Here is a 15130-nt window from a genome sequence, read left to right on the forward strand (position 1 = left end):
CAATTTTATTAAGTGCCTATTATGTACCAGGAACTGTGCTATGTACTTTATGAATATAATCTCATTTGGACCTCACAATAACCAACGAACTACTACCTATATATTTTATAGATAATAAAAAAAAAAGGCAGAGTGGCTTGCTCAGGGTCTAGGTCAGTGATGGTGAACCTTTTAGAGACTGAGTGCCCAAGTTGCAACCCTCATGCCACATGTGAATCACCCCCTTATCCCAGACAGGGGAGGGAGGAAGCACTCCCATTGGACTGCTGGACAGAGGGGCAAATCATGAGATGAATGTCCTTAGATAATCATGGAGAGAGGGAGGGAAGCAGCCCCTTCTGGCACGCCTACCATAGGTCCACCAACATGGGTCTAGGGTCAGACTCAGGTCCTCTTGACTTCACACCTGGTATTTTATCCACTATACCACCTAGCAGACTCTAAAGGATATGTATGACTTTGGCAATTTATTCAATTTTAGATTTATCCTTTGGTTTATCTTTTTGTTAAATATCATCAAATCTGAGAGGGCATTAAAGTCTCTTACAATTATTGTGTTACTATGCCTTCGTGTATTTCAGTTAATTGTTATCTTTATGAATTTAGATGTTATAGCATTTGAAACCAAGTCTACTAAATGCAAACCAACTGCCACCCAATGGGCAGGAAAGCTAGTCTAACCGAAGACACGAACAAATTGGAGGGTAAGAGTTGAGGCAATAGACATCAAGCCAGTCAAACCCATACTACTATTTCAGCTTTGATTACCATAGCTTACCTCAGACCCCAATGGAGACAGCCCAGGACCCTGGAACCAAGAGCCTTGGAAACAGTCATGTTTCCCAGCCCAGTGCCCTTGGCTGTGATTATGGGAAGTCACCCCAGGCTGGTACCCGCTCTTGTAGTTACCAAAGCCACAGCTCCTGGAGATTTGAAAAAGAAAGTTCTTGCCCCCAAAGTCCTTGGCTCCATCAAATGGTTCAATATAAGAAATGGATATGATTTTATCAATGAAAATGACATGAAAGATGAGCCACTACCCTCTGCAGAGCCCACAGGACATTCCCATCTGGCTTGCAGCTGAAACCTTCATATGGATTCCCTACCTAGTAGACAATGAAGTGCTTGAAAGCAGGCACTGTCCTACTTTTATATTTATATCCCCAATACCTAGCACAGTGGTCTTTATGTAGTAAGTGCTTCAAAAATCTTTTTTCCATTCATTTATATAAATTTAACAATGGTTTTGATTTGTTGCCTATGGCTTCTTTTAGCATAATGTAATTTCATTTTTTATTATTTTATTCTGAATCGTGTTTTTTACTTGTCTGACAGTGTGGCTGCAATTCTTGCTTTTCTGAATTTCAGTAAATTTTATTCCAGGTGTCAGCTGGGTAGCTAAGTGGATCGAGAGCAAAGCCTGGAGATGGAAGGTCAGGCCTGGGTTCAAATCTGGCCCCAGACACTTCCTAGCTATGTGACCCTGGGCAAGTCACTTAACCCCAATTGCCTAGTCCTTATTACTCTTCTGCCTTGGAACCAATACACGGTACTAATTCTAAGATGGAAGGTAAGAGTTTAAAAAAATTATAAGAAAAAATTTATTCCAGCCATACAGATAGGTAGAAATTGAGAAGACAAAGGCAGGATACTATCACAAGCCTAAGCATGATGGAATGGCAATAGGATAGTACAGAAAATTGTTTGGGTTACACAGAAGAGCTCAGTTTTGTGGAAACATAAAGTATATTAAATAGATTAATAAGGATAAAGCTGGAAAGGTACGGTAGTACCAGATCATGAAAGACTTGACTGCCAGGCTAAGAAGTCTGATGTTTACTTGGTAGCAATAGGGATCCTGTAAAGATTTTTGAGCAGGGCAGGAATGTAAATAGGTCCATGCATAAAGATTAAAGGGCAACTGGGTGGCTCAGTGGAAAGAGCACTGGGTCTAGAGTAAAAAAGACTAGAGTTCAAATCTGACCTCAGGCACTTATTAGCTGTGTGAACTGGGCAAGTCACTTAACCAATTTGCCTCTGTTTCCTTATCTGTAAAATGAGCTTGAGAAGGAAATGGCAAACCACTTCATTATCTTTGCCAAGAAAACCTCAAATGGGGTCACAAAGAGTCAGACACGACTGAAGTGACTAAACAACAACAAAAATAAAGATTAAACTAACATCAATATAAAGCATAGATTGAAGGAGAAAGAGAATAGAAACGGGAAGCTGTTTTAGGAGGTTATTTTCATAGCCCAAGTGGGAATTAATGAAGGCCTATTCCAGGGTGCCGGTATCTTTGCCAAGAAAACCTCAAATAGGGTTATGAGAATCAGACATGACTGAAATGACCAAACATCAACAAAAAATAAAGATTAAACTAACATCAATATAAAGTATAGATTGAAGGAGAAGGAAAGTAGAAGTGGGAAGCTGTTTTAGTAGATTATTTTGATAGCCCATGAAGAAATTAATGAGGGCCTCCAGCGGGGTGCTGATAATAGAAGGAAAGAGGAGGGAATGGATAGAAAGAAGGCTTTGCTAAGTAACTGTGTATAAGAGAAAAGACTCAAAGAAAACAGTAAGGTGGGAGGCTCCCTGAAAGCAAACACAAAACTTATTCTTCTGTTTGTGTCCCTAACACCTTCATCAATGTCTGTTGAATGGTGGTGATACAGCCAAAAACAGTTAAGTCACAGTGGATGAGCTCTGTTTGGCCCCTGCTAAGTGGGGTGACAGAACAGGAACTGGAAAAGGCAGCTGGAGATGCTGAGAAGGGATGATGACTACCTTCCCTTCTGGGCCTTAAGGGCAAAGAGTGGAGAGAGGGCAAGAAAAGGGAGAAATTTTGAGAAGGGAGCTGAGATGGCAAGCTGCATGGCATCAAACTGTTCAGGGACATGGGAGGCCAAGTCACCTTGTGCAATTAAGTATTTGAAAGGAGAGAAGGACGTTTGGAGCAGGCACTGTGGGGAGAAGCAGTCAGTTATTTAAAATTGCTGAAGACAAAGAAGGGGGGCTTAGATGCACCATCTTCTGACTGCTGATGGTTCGTGCCAGGAGCTGAGAGGCAAGGAAGAACACTCCTGGTTCATAAGTACTCTGAAGACTACCAGAGGAAAAGAAAGTAGGCATGACTGCATCCTGGCCAGGGGCAAGAGAGACAATGCTACGCCCTTCATAGAGTGGCAGGCTGAAATCACTTCAGAGAAGATGATTTACATTTGGGCAGGAATAAAGGAAGTGGAGGGAATCTTGGCCACTCTAGGCTCTTACAGGCTCTGGAGGTGGGATGCAAGTTCCATCCTTCCAAGCTGGAGAGATGATGGATTTTGATGTTGAACATTCAGAGTATTCAGTTCTTCATGTAATAAATTAAAAAATCTCCTGAGGATTCAGGTAAAGAAAGACTGAAGACAATGAATACTTGGAGTACAGTAATAAGTTAATCTTCATATTCAGTAATTCTAACTCCATAAAGTAGACTCAGTCTTTTGTTAGGGCTTTTTCTCGCCTGGCAATTACTTTTCTTGTTGTATAAAGGAGTACCACCTTCCTTTTTATTTGTTCTAGATCAGTGGTTCTCAACCTTTCTAATGCCATGACCCTGCAATACAGTTCCTCATGTTGCAGTGACCCCAAACCAAAAAGTTATTTTGGTGGCTACTTCAAAACTGTCATTTTGCTACAGTTATGATTCGGAATGTAAATACCTGATATGCATTATGTATTCTCATTGCTAAAAATTGAGAGGTTGAGAACCGCTGTTCTAGATGATTCATTTTCAAGCTTCAAAGAGACTCTCTAGATCTAGTATTCAAAAATTTGGCAAATAAGAAAGGTAACTAACAATAAACTATCTAATTTTATAGATTTAGGTCCTCAACCTCCCTTTTTTATAGTTCCAAACTGTTAGTTCATTGGTATAAAGATTCTATCCCTTTGTTCATTTTAATTCTTATTTTTTTTAAAAAGCTAGCATTTATAGATTATTTTAAGGTATACAAAGCATTTTACAAATATTATCTCATTTTATCTTCACAACAATCCCGGAAGGTAGGTGTCATTATTACCTCTATTTTACAAATAGGGAGATTGAGGCACAGAGGTTAAGTGAATTGCTCAGGGTCACAGACCTAGTGTCTGAGGCTGGACTTTGAACATAGGTCTTCTTACATTCAGATCTTTAGCTCTATCCATCATGGTACCCAGCTGCTTTGGACCATCTTCATCTCCATTATGTTTTTCTTGGGGTTTAGTATTAATATTCTTTGTTCAACTATATTACAGTTGTGTAACAGTAGGATAATATTTTGTTTGTAATACCCTTTCAAGTATTTATATCTGTCATATTCTAAGTACAAATATTACTTGGATAACTCCAAGTATTTTAGGTTCTACAAGAAACAATACAAAATGAAATCACAAAGTAATGGAATTTTAAAGATGAAAGGAAATTTACAAGCCATTAAAAGCTAATTCTTTCATTTTAAAGATGAGGAAATTGAAACCCAAAGAGATTAAACTCATTACTAATTGCTTCACAGCTTTGTGAAACAATTCACCATATGAGTATAATTAAGATGTATTTTTCCTAAATGTATTATTAGTTATAGAAAAAACGAACATGATATCAACAACCCTATGCCAAGATAAATTCAGAATGGGTGAATGACTTAAATATAAAGAAAACTATAAGTAAATTAGATGAACATATAATAGTATACCTGTCAGATCTATGGGAAAGGAAAGATTTTAAGACTAAGCAAGAGATACAGAATATTACAAAGTGTAAAATGAATAATTTTGATTACATTGAATTAAAAAGGTTTTGTACAAACAAAACCAATGCAATCAAAATTAGAAGGGAACCAACAAATTGGGAAAAAATCTTTATAACAAAAACCTCTGACAAAGGTCTAATTACTCAAATTTGTAAGGAGCTAAATCAATTGTACAAAAAATCAAGCCATTCTCCAATTGAAAAATGGGAAAGAGACATGAATAAGCATTTTTCAGACAAAGAAATCAGAACTATCAACAATCACATGAAAAAGTGCTCTAAATTTCTTATAATCAGAGAAATGCAAATCAAAATAACTCTGAGGTACCACCTCACACCTAGCAGATTGGCTAACTTGATAGCAAAGGAAAGTAATAAATGCTGTAGGGGATGTGGCAAAATTGGGACATTAATGCATTGCTGGTGGAGTTGTGAATTGATCCAACCATTCTGGAAGGCAATTTGGAACAATGCCCAAAGGGCGCTAAAAGACTGTCTGCCCTTTGATCCAGCCATACCACTGTTGGATTTATACCCCAAAGAGATAATAAGGAAAAAAGACTTATATAAAAATATTTATAGCTGCACTTTTTATGGTGGCAAAAAATGAGGGGATGCCCTTCAATTGGGAAATGGCTGAACAAATTGTGGTATCTGTTGGTGATGGAATACTATTGTGCTCAAAGGAATAATGAACTGGAGGAATTCCATGTGAATCAGAACGACCTCTAGGAATTAATGCAGAGTGAAAGGAGCAGAAGCATTGTACACAGAGACTGATACACTGTGGTACAATTGAATGTAATGGACTTCTCTACTAGCACCAATACAATGATCCAGGACAATACTGAGGGATATATTAGAAAGAACACTATCCACATTCAGAGAAAGAACTGTGGGAGTAGAAACACAGAAGAAAAACAACTGCTTGATCACATGGTTTGATGGGGATGTAGGCTCCAAATGATCATCCTGGTGCAAATATTAATAATATGGAAATGGGTCTTGATCAATGACACATGTAAAACCCAGTGGAATTGCTCGTTGGCTACAGGAGGGGGGTTGGAGTAGGGGAGGGGAAAAACATGAATCATGGAATCATGGAAAAATATTCTAAATTATATAAACTTAATTTTTTAAAAATGATATTGACAAGCACTAATATATATGTGTGTATACACATACACACACACATATATGACAGGGTCAGCTAGGGCGCTCAGTGGTTAGACAGCCAGGCCTAGAAATGGAAGGTCCTGGGTTTACATTTGGCCTGACATTTCCTAGCTGTGTGATTCTAAGCAAGTCACTTAATCTCAATTGCCTAACCGTTACCACTCTTTGGCCTTGGAACCAATATTCAGTATTGATTCTAAGATAGAAGATGAGGGTTTTAAAAAATGACACACAGAAACCATTAAGTTAGTGTTGATTACAGCTTTCTTAGAATATCATTTCCAATTTTGGGGGGGGGGGTGACATGAAGGTGATCCAAAAGTCCCTCACACCCTGGTAGTATCTAAGGGTCAGAAGAGGAGAGGCAAGGGAGTTACTAAAAAAACAAAAAACAACAACAGTTTCTCCAACTCTGTAGTTCTGCCCTCTGCTGCAGGGGGGAGTAAGAAATACATCAACATGAGGGATTCCTATCTCAGGGGGGTCCTCAGCAAATTGCTACACTTTTTTAAAAAATGGGTGCTTTATTTATTTTATTTTTTCCCCAAGTTGTTCATTTTGGTAAGTGAGTAATCTTACAAAACCAAAACTCTCAAACATAAACCTATATAAACAATTGAAAAATCTTATGCTTTTATCTGCATTCTGACTCCAACAATTCCTTCTCTGGAGGTGGATAGCATTCTTTGTCCCAATATGCTTTTCACAATATGCTTATTTCACTCTGCATCAGTTCATGAAGGGCTTTCCAGCTCTTTCTGAAATCCTCCAGTTCATCATTCCTTATAGAACAATAGTATTCCATCGCCATCATGTACCACAATTTGTTCAGCCATTCCCTAACTGAGGGACATCCCTTCAATTTCCAATTCTTTGCCACCACAAAAAGAGCAGTTGGTAAAAAAGTGCTACATTTGTATGAGATTAAAAATGCTCAGAGAGAAAAGGAAGTGGTAATATATAGTAGTGTATATATACATATATAGTATAGTATATATAGTAATATATAGTAGAATGAACACTGGTTTTGGAGTCAGAGGGCCCAAGGTTTTGAACTTTGGATTTGCTCTCTGCTGGACTGTCAGAATCATTTCATCCTGTGCCTGACCGGAGTTTGACCAGATAAACTGAGATCCCATCCAGCTCTACATCCCACGATGCTATGATTAAATAAAGCAAAATGAAAGGAGTTACACCGTTTTAGCCTGAAGAAGAGAGGAAAGAAAGGTGACAAGTGAACTAAGTTCTGAAGATTTTATTAGCTCAACATAAAGAACTTTCTGATGGTCAGTACAGTCCTTCAGTAGAATGATTTTCCCAAGGAGGTAGTGATCTCTTCCCCAACGGAGGTATTGGAGTACAAGGCTCAATGGCCATCTCTGATGGGATTATAAGTCACCTGTGTCCTGATGAAGCTGGACTAGATGACCTGTAAGGTTCTCCCTTCCACCTCTAAATGTTTCTGTGAAAGAGTCATAAGGAGGCTCATCATCTCCCCTAAGAATCTTTTGTAAGGGGGAAAAAACATGCATCTCAGCTAAAGAGGCTAAGTATTTTCTCCCCTGTGGGCTGATGTACCTAGAAATTAACTCCTCCAGGATGGCATGGTAAAAATGCTATGGAAGGATAACCATCTTATACAATCACTTGCAGGGAGGGGCTGTGAAGAGATTTCAGGAAGTTTATTTTCTTGTGTTTCTGTTTTGCATTCTTCATTTTATAACATAGTAATATGTTCTTCTGTTTGCACTGTCCATACTGGCATTCCTTCAAATTACTGGTTATATCTTTTTCTTAAATAAATGAAGATTTTCTTTGAATCATTCACTTTACATATATAAACACATTTCTTATTGCCCAACACAGTGGCAAAACTCTGATAGTAGGTGCTCTGTCTCCTCAGATTACTTGTTCTAATCCCATGCTCTGGATACTGGACTGTTTGGCTAAGTTCCAAGAGCTATATTGGGGAAATACTTTGGTCTCAGCCACTATTTTAAAAAGGAACTGTTCTGTACATAAATAGATATCTTTATCCTCACCTACCTCTTTATTTGCTAATTATAATGAATATATTCCTCCAAATCTGAACACTACTTATAAAACCCTGATACTTTACATAACCTAATATAGGTGGAATATGTGCTGGATGAAGGTTTTTATCTTAACCACTTTTTAATATTTTGCTATCAATACTGTATTTTCTTGTCCTCATTCCGTGAATTCTTAAGCAGTTGTTTTTAGGCAATGGCCCAAATGAGACAGAGGGGAAATAATTATTAAATCAACTTGGTCAGCCTTTTTCTTCTTGTTATCTGAGAATATATGATGAAGTCTATTAAGAACTAGAGCCTAGACTTACCTCTATCACTGATTCGTCAAATTGACAACATAGAATTAATTTTTTACCTGGGGATTCACTAACATTTTCATCTAATTGTAACATAACAGTCTTCTCCACTCTGATACTATCTGTACCTTCACCCTTTCCTCTCTATCCTTACAAGTATTTTTTTCATTAAACTAAGAGAATATAAACTTCTGTTTACAGTATTATCTCACAAAATCCCAATAAAGTCTAACCAAAATGTGTGTATATGTATATATATATATTTTACATTTAATTTAATTTAAAAATTTTTTTCCATGGTTACTTGTTGTTCCCTCATACCCCCCCCCCCCAGTTCACATGAAATTTCACTGGCTAACCAAAATATATTAAAGAAGTAGGTCAGGATTTGTTGGGTTTTTTAAAAATTTACTCTGAATTTTTCTGGAAAATTTATCAAATTAATTCATTAAATTAAAAAAGTCCAAGAAAATTTAATGGTTATAAATGATCTTGGGTAAATTATTTTACTATTTAGAAATATGTATCTCAAACAACAAAACTCCAACAAACCAACCAAACTAAAATCTTTCCCGAGAATGATTTCCTGTAGATTGTGTAAGGGTAAAATAGTTTACTTAATTTACTTTGATTTTTAGGTATATTTTATAAATATATGATTTTGTTTTTTAAAGCTACAAAAGCCAAAATAGGCAAAAAGTAACCATGCATGTATGTGTCTGTCTGTCTTAAATACTGTTGTATTATTCTGCCACAGTAAGAAATTGTGCTATCTAACATAATTGAACCAATTATTAGGTGTGGGCTATTTGCAGCCCTAATTCTCCTTGTGGGTAAGGGTTTTTTGAGCAAGTAGAAGAACAAATCACAGAATAACATCAGTTGAAAGCAGCCCCCCCCCCCCCCCCGGCCATCTCAGATCAACTCATCCCTATATGAGAATCCAACTATTCAGATGTTCATTTCCAAATATGCCTCTTTGCAATTCCCACCCATAGTTTTACCCTCTGTGGCTAAGCAAAACAAATCAAATCTCTCTTCTACACAACAGTCCTTCAAAAACTTGAAATCAAACTATAAAACAAAGGAGAATGGTAGATTTTATATCTTTCACAATTGTCATAACTGGCTACAGTGCAGAGATTATAATAAAAGATAAGAATTTTGATTATTGGAGAGGAGGAAATGTTTAACATGCACATACACAAAATCAGCACAACTAAAACAATTTAGTCAAAACCACTGCCTGCTTATCTACCCACCCCTTCAGAGGACAGCTACTGTTTCAGAAACTTACTTGCAAGCGTCTTTCTTACGAGGCTGTAAAAAATCCAAACTTTGGACCTGCTCGATTATGAGCTTCTTTTGGCACATGTAATTACTCTTGAATCATTCCTCTTCAGGTAAAATCTTTGTATCTTTTAAATCATCATAGGCAAGTCTCCCAGAGCCTGGATATATCATGACCTAGTAGAAGAACATAGAAAAAATAAAAGTCAATATAGAGGTAAAGATGGCAAGAATTAAGGGTGATAATAATGGCAGAGCTGGAGGTTCAGTCCTCTAAACCTCTATTCTTTAGACCCAGTCTACACTTCTTTAATGTTCCAAGTGTATCAGATTCCAGCTAGGGGCAAATACCCCCTGCCTAGGTACACAGGAACACGCCACTCTGAGAAAGCAAGGAAGTTCAGATAGTGACAGCACATCATAGCAATTCTCTCTCACTGCTCCAGCTGCCATTTCGATTTCAAATCAAAGCCTACAGCATGAGTCCTTGTTTTTAAAATTATTATAAAAGATGATATCATCTCATAAGCCCTTACCCCACTGCGCTAAAGACTCTCACACAACACACTCTTTTAACTTTTCTAATCCAAGGTGAAAGGTGATAGAAGATCCACTTAATCCAAAATCCTCATCTCAGGGATCTTCTCCTCTTTCTTCTATCTTAATTCTGAAATATCTGAAAATGTTTCTTTCTGCTCTTATATCTTTAAGAGAAAAGTGAATAGGCAGGTTTCTTTTTCCCTTCAGGAGGGAAGGGAATTAAAAAAATTCAACTGGCAAGGAATTTTAATTCACTCAGTTTTAATCACTCTAATTATTCCCTCTAGATGTGGCATTCAATATGTCTGTGTTCATGCTGGGACCATGTAAGTTTTTTGATTAAACTAAGTTGAAATTGCTTGGCTGAAGGGGCAGGCTAAGGTAGCCACCATAGTCTCACTAGGGGCACTGCCAGGTCAGGGGTCTTTTATGTCAAAGGCTTGAGATGCATTTTTCCTCACCAGTAAACAGGGAAATTAACCTCTTGAGAGTATCTATGAGCTTCCACACAGGGCAAAAACTACTGTATCCAGATGCTGCTCACTTCCCACAAGACAAAACAGAAGAAAGCAAAACCCTCTGGAACTTTCGACTCTATATTTTATAAGATAAAGAGGAGAGATAAAAGGTTGAGGAAAGGAGGAAAAACAGATGAGATTAAAAGCTTAGGAGACTTTAGGGTGGCAAGACAAAAGGGGCAATGGGAAAATGCATCACCTACTACAGGTGACAAAAGTCCTGACCCAGGGCAATTCCTCCTTGCTTAGATATAAGCAAGAAAGCTACCCAGAGATAGAGGGAGTTTGAAATGGGCCAGCCCAATCCATAAGGGATGTTCCTCTCGCTCCAGAAAGCTGCCACTATCATTATTAATCAAACTTAAGGTACCATTTCTTCTTTCTGAGTCACTATAAAAAGAGTGGCCCCGGGGACAGCTGTACTCAAACCAAGGTCAAGCTGCCTACAGAGACCCTTTAACGACTCATCCAAATCACAGTAACAAAGTGGGCCGAGAGGCAAGACTTTTTTCACAGGTTTCTCTTCACTCAAGTGCCATACGCACAAACAACATTCGCCCAAAATAACCTTCCTGACTGCCTGCCCAGTGGTCATCTTGATAGCAAGGGCTGAAAGATTTATGGGACAAGTAAATCCCTCTCACGCTTGCAAGTCATATCATTTCTAGTAAACACTGGTGTTATACACTTTGATACTACAAAGATGGGTGCCTTAGAAATACTAGCTAGATGGCCTGTTGTTTTCATCCCTCATCACGGATACTCTAAATAGTCTCTTCCAATCTGAATCTCATGAAGTACTTGGAATCAATTCTGGATCTGGGAGAAGGATCCTTTGTGGGATTCTAAATGATCAGCCATCATGTCAAAAGCAGGCCTTTAATCCATTTAAGACATTTTTAAAAATTCTAAACTTCAACACCAAATGAAATGGGCATTTCCATATTAAAAAATGAGGACTGCATCATGAAATTACATGCCAAAGGCCATGTTATTTTCTATTTTTGTGTGTGTATACACACACACACACTTCATTTTTGGTATCTGTGCTGCTGAAGTGGGCACTTTAATGAGTGTTTAGAAAATAGGCTAGATTCCCATTCTTCCTGTGCCAATCTGTGGGCATATTTCCTAGCCTCTTCCCCTTTTACCACCCCAAAAATATTGGGTCTGACACGCAGCCCTAAAGGACCTGATCAGAAGGGGTCAGCAGTCAAAATGGACCCTTGCAAGGTGCTTCTTACATCCTCAAGCTCAGCTTCCTTGCTAACTGCTGGAACTCTGTTTGGTGCATGTCCTTTTTGATGTCCCCTAGAGAGGTAGCCACAACTGCTTCCAACAAGAAAGCTGGGATGCCCCTGGCTGAGCTAGATCCCAGAGTGACAGACCAAAGGTGTCTGGAGTGCTTCTAATGAGAGAGAATATGAAAACAGCTTTGTAAACTTAAAACCTGACAGAAATGTCTTTTATGATTGTCACTGATGAAGTTAAGAGATGTGGGTTCAAATCACAGCTCTGACACTAAAACCTTGCCTTCTTCATGCCCGAGTATTCTCATCCTATGAGAAGATTTGGATAATTTTGACACACATTATAGATATCACATAACATAATCTTTCTCCCTCAAACCTAGCCTCTTCCATCTCTCACTGGCATTGTCATGGGCAACCCTATCCACCAGTCTCGTAGGATCTTACAATCTTGTTACCTCAAGTCTCCTCGCTATCTTTCCCCCAATCCAGTCATTTGCCAAATCTTCTTGGTGGTGCCTCCTCATCTCTGCATCATGGCTCCTTCTGTTCAGGCCCTTATCAGTCACTGTCTCTCATCTACATCACAGGCCTCCCTGCCTCAGGCTTCTCTTCCCTCCAACCCATCTTCATTCAATGGTCAAAAGATGGGTAGGACGAGCTAACATAATAAAAATGACAATCCTATCCAAATTAATTTACTTATTTAGTGCCATACCCATTGAACTACCAAAAAACTTCTTTACTGAATTAGAAAAAACCATAACTAAGTTCATTTGGAAGAACAAAAGATCAAGGATATCCAGGGAAATCAATGGTCAAAAGGATTCTCCTAAATGTTTCTGCAGTAGTATCTGAGCATACTACTCCCCTGTTCCAACCCCAGTGGCTGCCTATTGGCCCTAGAATTAAGTACTATTTCATCTTTAGTTCATCTTTTTAAAATTTCTATGTTTATGTAAATTTTATAATGTCCATTTATTATTAGTATACTAGTACATATATGTTTATAAATAAGTAAAAAGACATATTTGGAGTACGTGCCCAATTTTTTTCTAATGAGGGAGTGATCAAAAAAGTCTAGAAGCCACTTCTCTAGAGAAACACTTTATAGATTATCTCATCTTTCAATCTATAGTTAGAAGTTGTTTGGAATCATATACATTGTAGGGGGTATGTCTGTGTGGTGTGTTTACAAATACATATATAACATACATAGTCTACATAAAGAAAATTAAGCTGTACAACAACAACAATAGCTAGCATTCCTATAGCACTCTAAGGGGTGCTATCCTGATTTCCATTACACAGATGAACAAACTGTGGCAAAGAGAGGTTAAGGGTCTTCCCCAGGGTCACTTGACTAGTAAGTATCTGAGGTCAAATTTGAACTCAAGACTTCCTAACTCCAAGTCCAATACTCAAACCATCATGCAACTGTCTGAAAGTTGAATGAAGTTTTTTATGCATCCTGTGAATTAAAAACTGACAATATAATAAACCTCAAATAATGATAGGCTGACAACAGTGTCTCTACATGTGCTGCTACCTTTTTGCTAATAATGCACCCAACATAAGTTTAAAAAACTACAATTACTGTAACATGTATTAAGTAGCTACTGTGACTTAATATGTGTTACGGTAGTTGTAGAATACTGTGGTAGGCACTGAAGCAGATGCAAAGTTTAGACAGGATACAGTCCCAGGTAGAGAGTTTACAGTCTAGTAGGTTATGACACTGACCCAGAGAATTATAAATATATCTAAATGTGGAAATCAAAATGCTATATGAAGGGGAAAAGTTGTTAGCAGCCAGGGAAGGTAGGTGGAAAGCTGGGTAGGCAACCCTGAGGAGAGCCACTTGAGCTTGGCTTTTAAAGGGGCAGATAGGTGGCACAGTACATAGGGTGCCAGGCCTGAGTCAGGAGGACCTGGATTCAAATCTGGCTTCAGATACTTCCTAACTGTGTGATCCTGGGCAAGTCACTTAACCCCATTTAACCAGTCCTTACTCTTTTGTCTTAGAGCTACCAAGACAGAAAGTGAGGGTTAAAAAAAAAAGTTAAGTAAAAACTCAATAGGCAAGAGGGGAAGAAAGGAGATTTCAGGCATAGGACAGTGTAAGAAAAGATGTAGTAGCATGAGAGTAATATGTGTACAGAAGAAGAAAGTAATTCATGGCTCAGAAGGCAGAGGGCAATAATAAAAGGACAGGGGGATGGGGTGGGGTGGGGTGAGGTGACAGAAGATTGTGGGAGAAGACTGAATATCAGGTTCAGGAGCCTGCCTAGCACTGATAGGAAAGTATGAAAGGTTTTAGAACATAGGAGTGACAGGAGTAGATCTCTAAGTTAAAAAGGCTCCTCTGGGGATGCTATGCAGGGATGGATTTGAGTTGAGGAACCAAGTAAGAAGGCCTGAGAGAAGGCCCTGGCAATATACAAGAGGCATTAGGATGACAGTCTGTCCTAGATTGGCTGTTGCAATTGTAATCTAAGTGGGGATGCATTGGAAAGCTGGTAAGAGTATTGAGCTAAACCAAACATTTCTTTCAATTAAAAAATCTACTTAAATAACATATATCAGAAAGTCTCATATCATATTTGAATATTCTTGTGGCTATAGACAATTACACAGGGCACAAAATGCATTTTCCAAACCTGACAGAGAGGATGTCAGGCTTGTGGATAAAGGCAGGGAAGATTTCTGAGCAGTAAGAATTTTGTAGAGCTTGATAAACCTAGATAAGTTATACTTCCTTGGCTATGGATCTGTCTTTTCTCACTTTAAAGATCATGAGAAAATTCTGCAAATATATAATAAATTAATAAGATAGGTGATATTATTTGCATTATTATAAATTTGAACCTGGATTTTAAAGAAGCACTAAATCCCAAATATGCCTAATGCAATAATAAATCCAATGCTAAAATAATTTTCAAAGTCAATAAATTTCAAAATAGTTGTTAATCTGCATTGTTAGAGTTTTCTCACTAGTGGTGTGACTAGAGAGGTACCAATGGAAATAAATGATCACTCTCCCTACCTCTGCCCCTAAAAAAGTAGAGTTTCACCTTTCAAGAGAACAATGACAGATACCTCTTAAAGATCATGGCTGAAAAGTCTCCTCAAAGAACCCTTTCTTTTTCATGAGCATTTAATACAGTCCTAGATACTGTCTCAACTATTTCAAAGAGGTAGTCTTTGCAGTTTGTTTACAACC

At 38.0% G+C, this 15130-nt stretch overlaps 1 protein-coding gene across 20 annotated transcripts in view; it reads right to left on the minus strand.

Annotated features, from left to right (window-relative positions):
* SLC20A2 (solute carrier family 20 member 2) overlaps nucleotides 1–15130 on the minus strand; it is a 120021-nt gene that overhangs the window by 51033 nt on the left and 53858 nt on the right. For all 20 annotated transcript variants that reach the window (XM_007476407.3, XM_056813609.1, XM_056813620.1 and 17 more), the window contains one exon: nucleotides 9607–9776. The gene's annotated coding sequence lies outside the window, so the exon portion shown is untranslated. The remainder of the gene's footprint in view (nucleotides 1–9606; nucleotides 9777–15130) is intronic.

The sequence above is a fragment of the Monodelphis domestica genome, chromosome 1 (genome assembly GCF_027887165.1).
Source record: "Monodelphis domestica isolate mMonDom1 chromosome 1, mMonDom1.pri, whole genome shotgun sequence".
NCBI lineage: Eukaryota > Metazoa > Chordata > Mammalia > Didelphimorphia > Didelphidae > Monodelphis > Monodelphis domestica.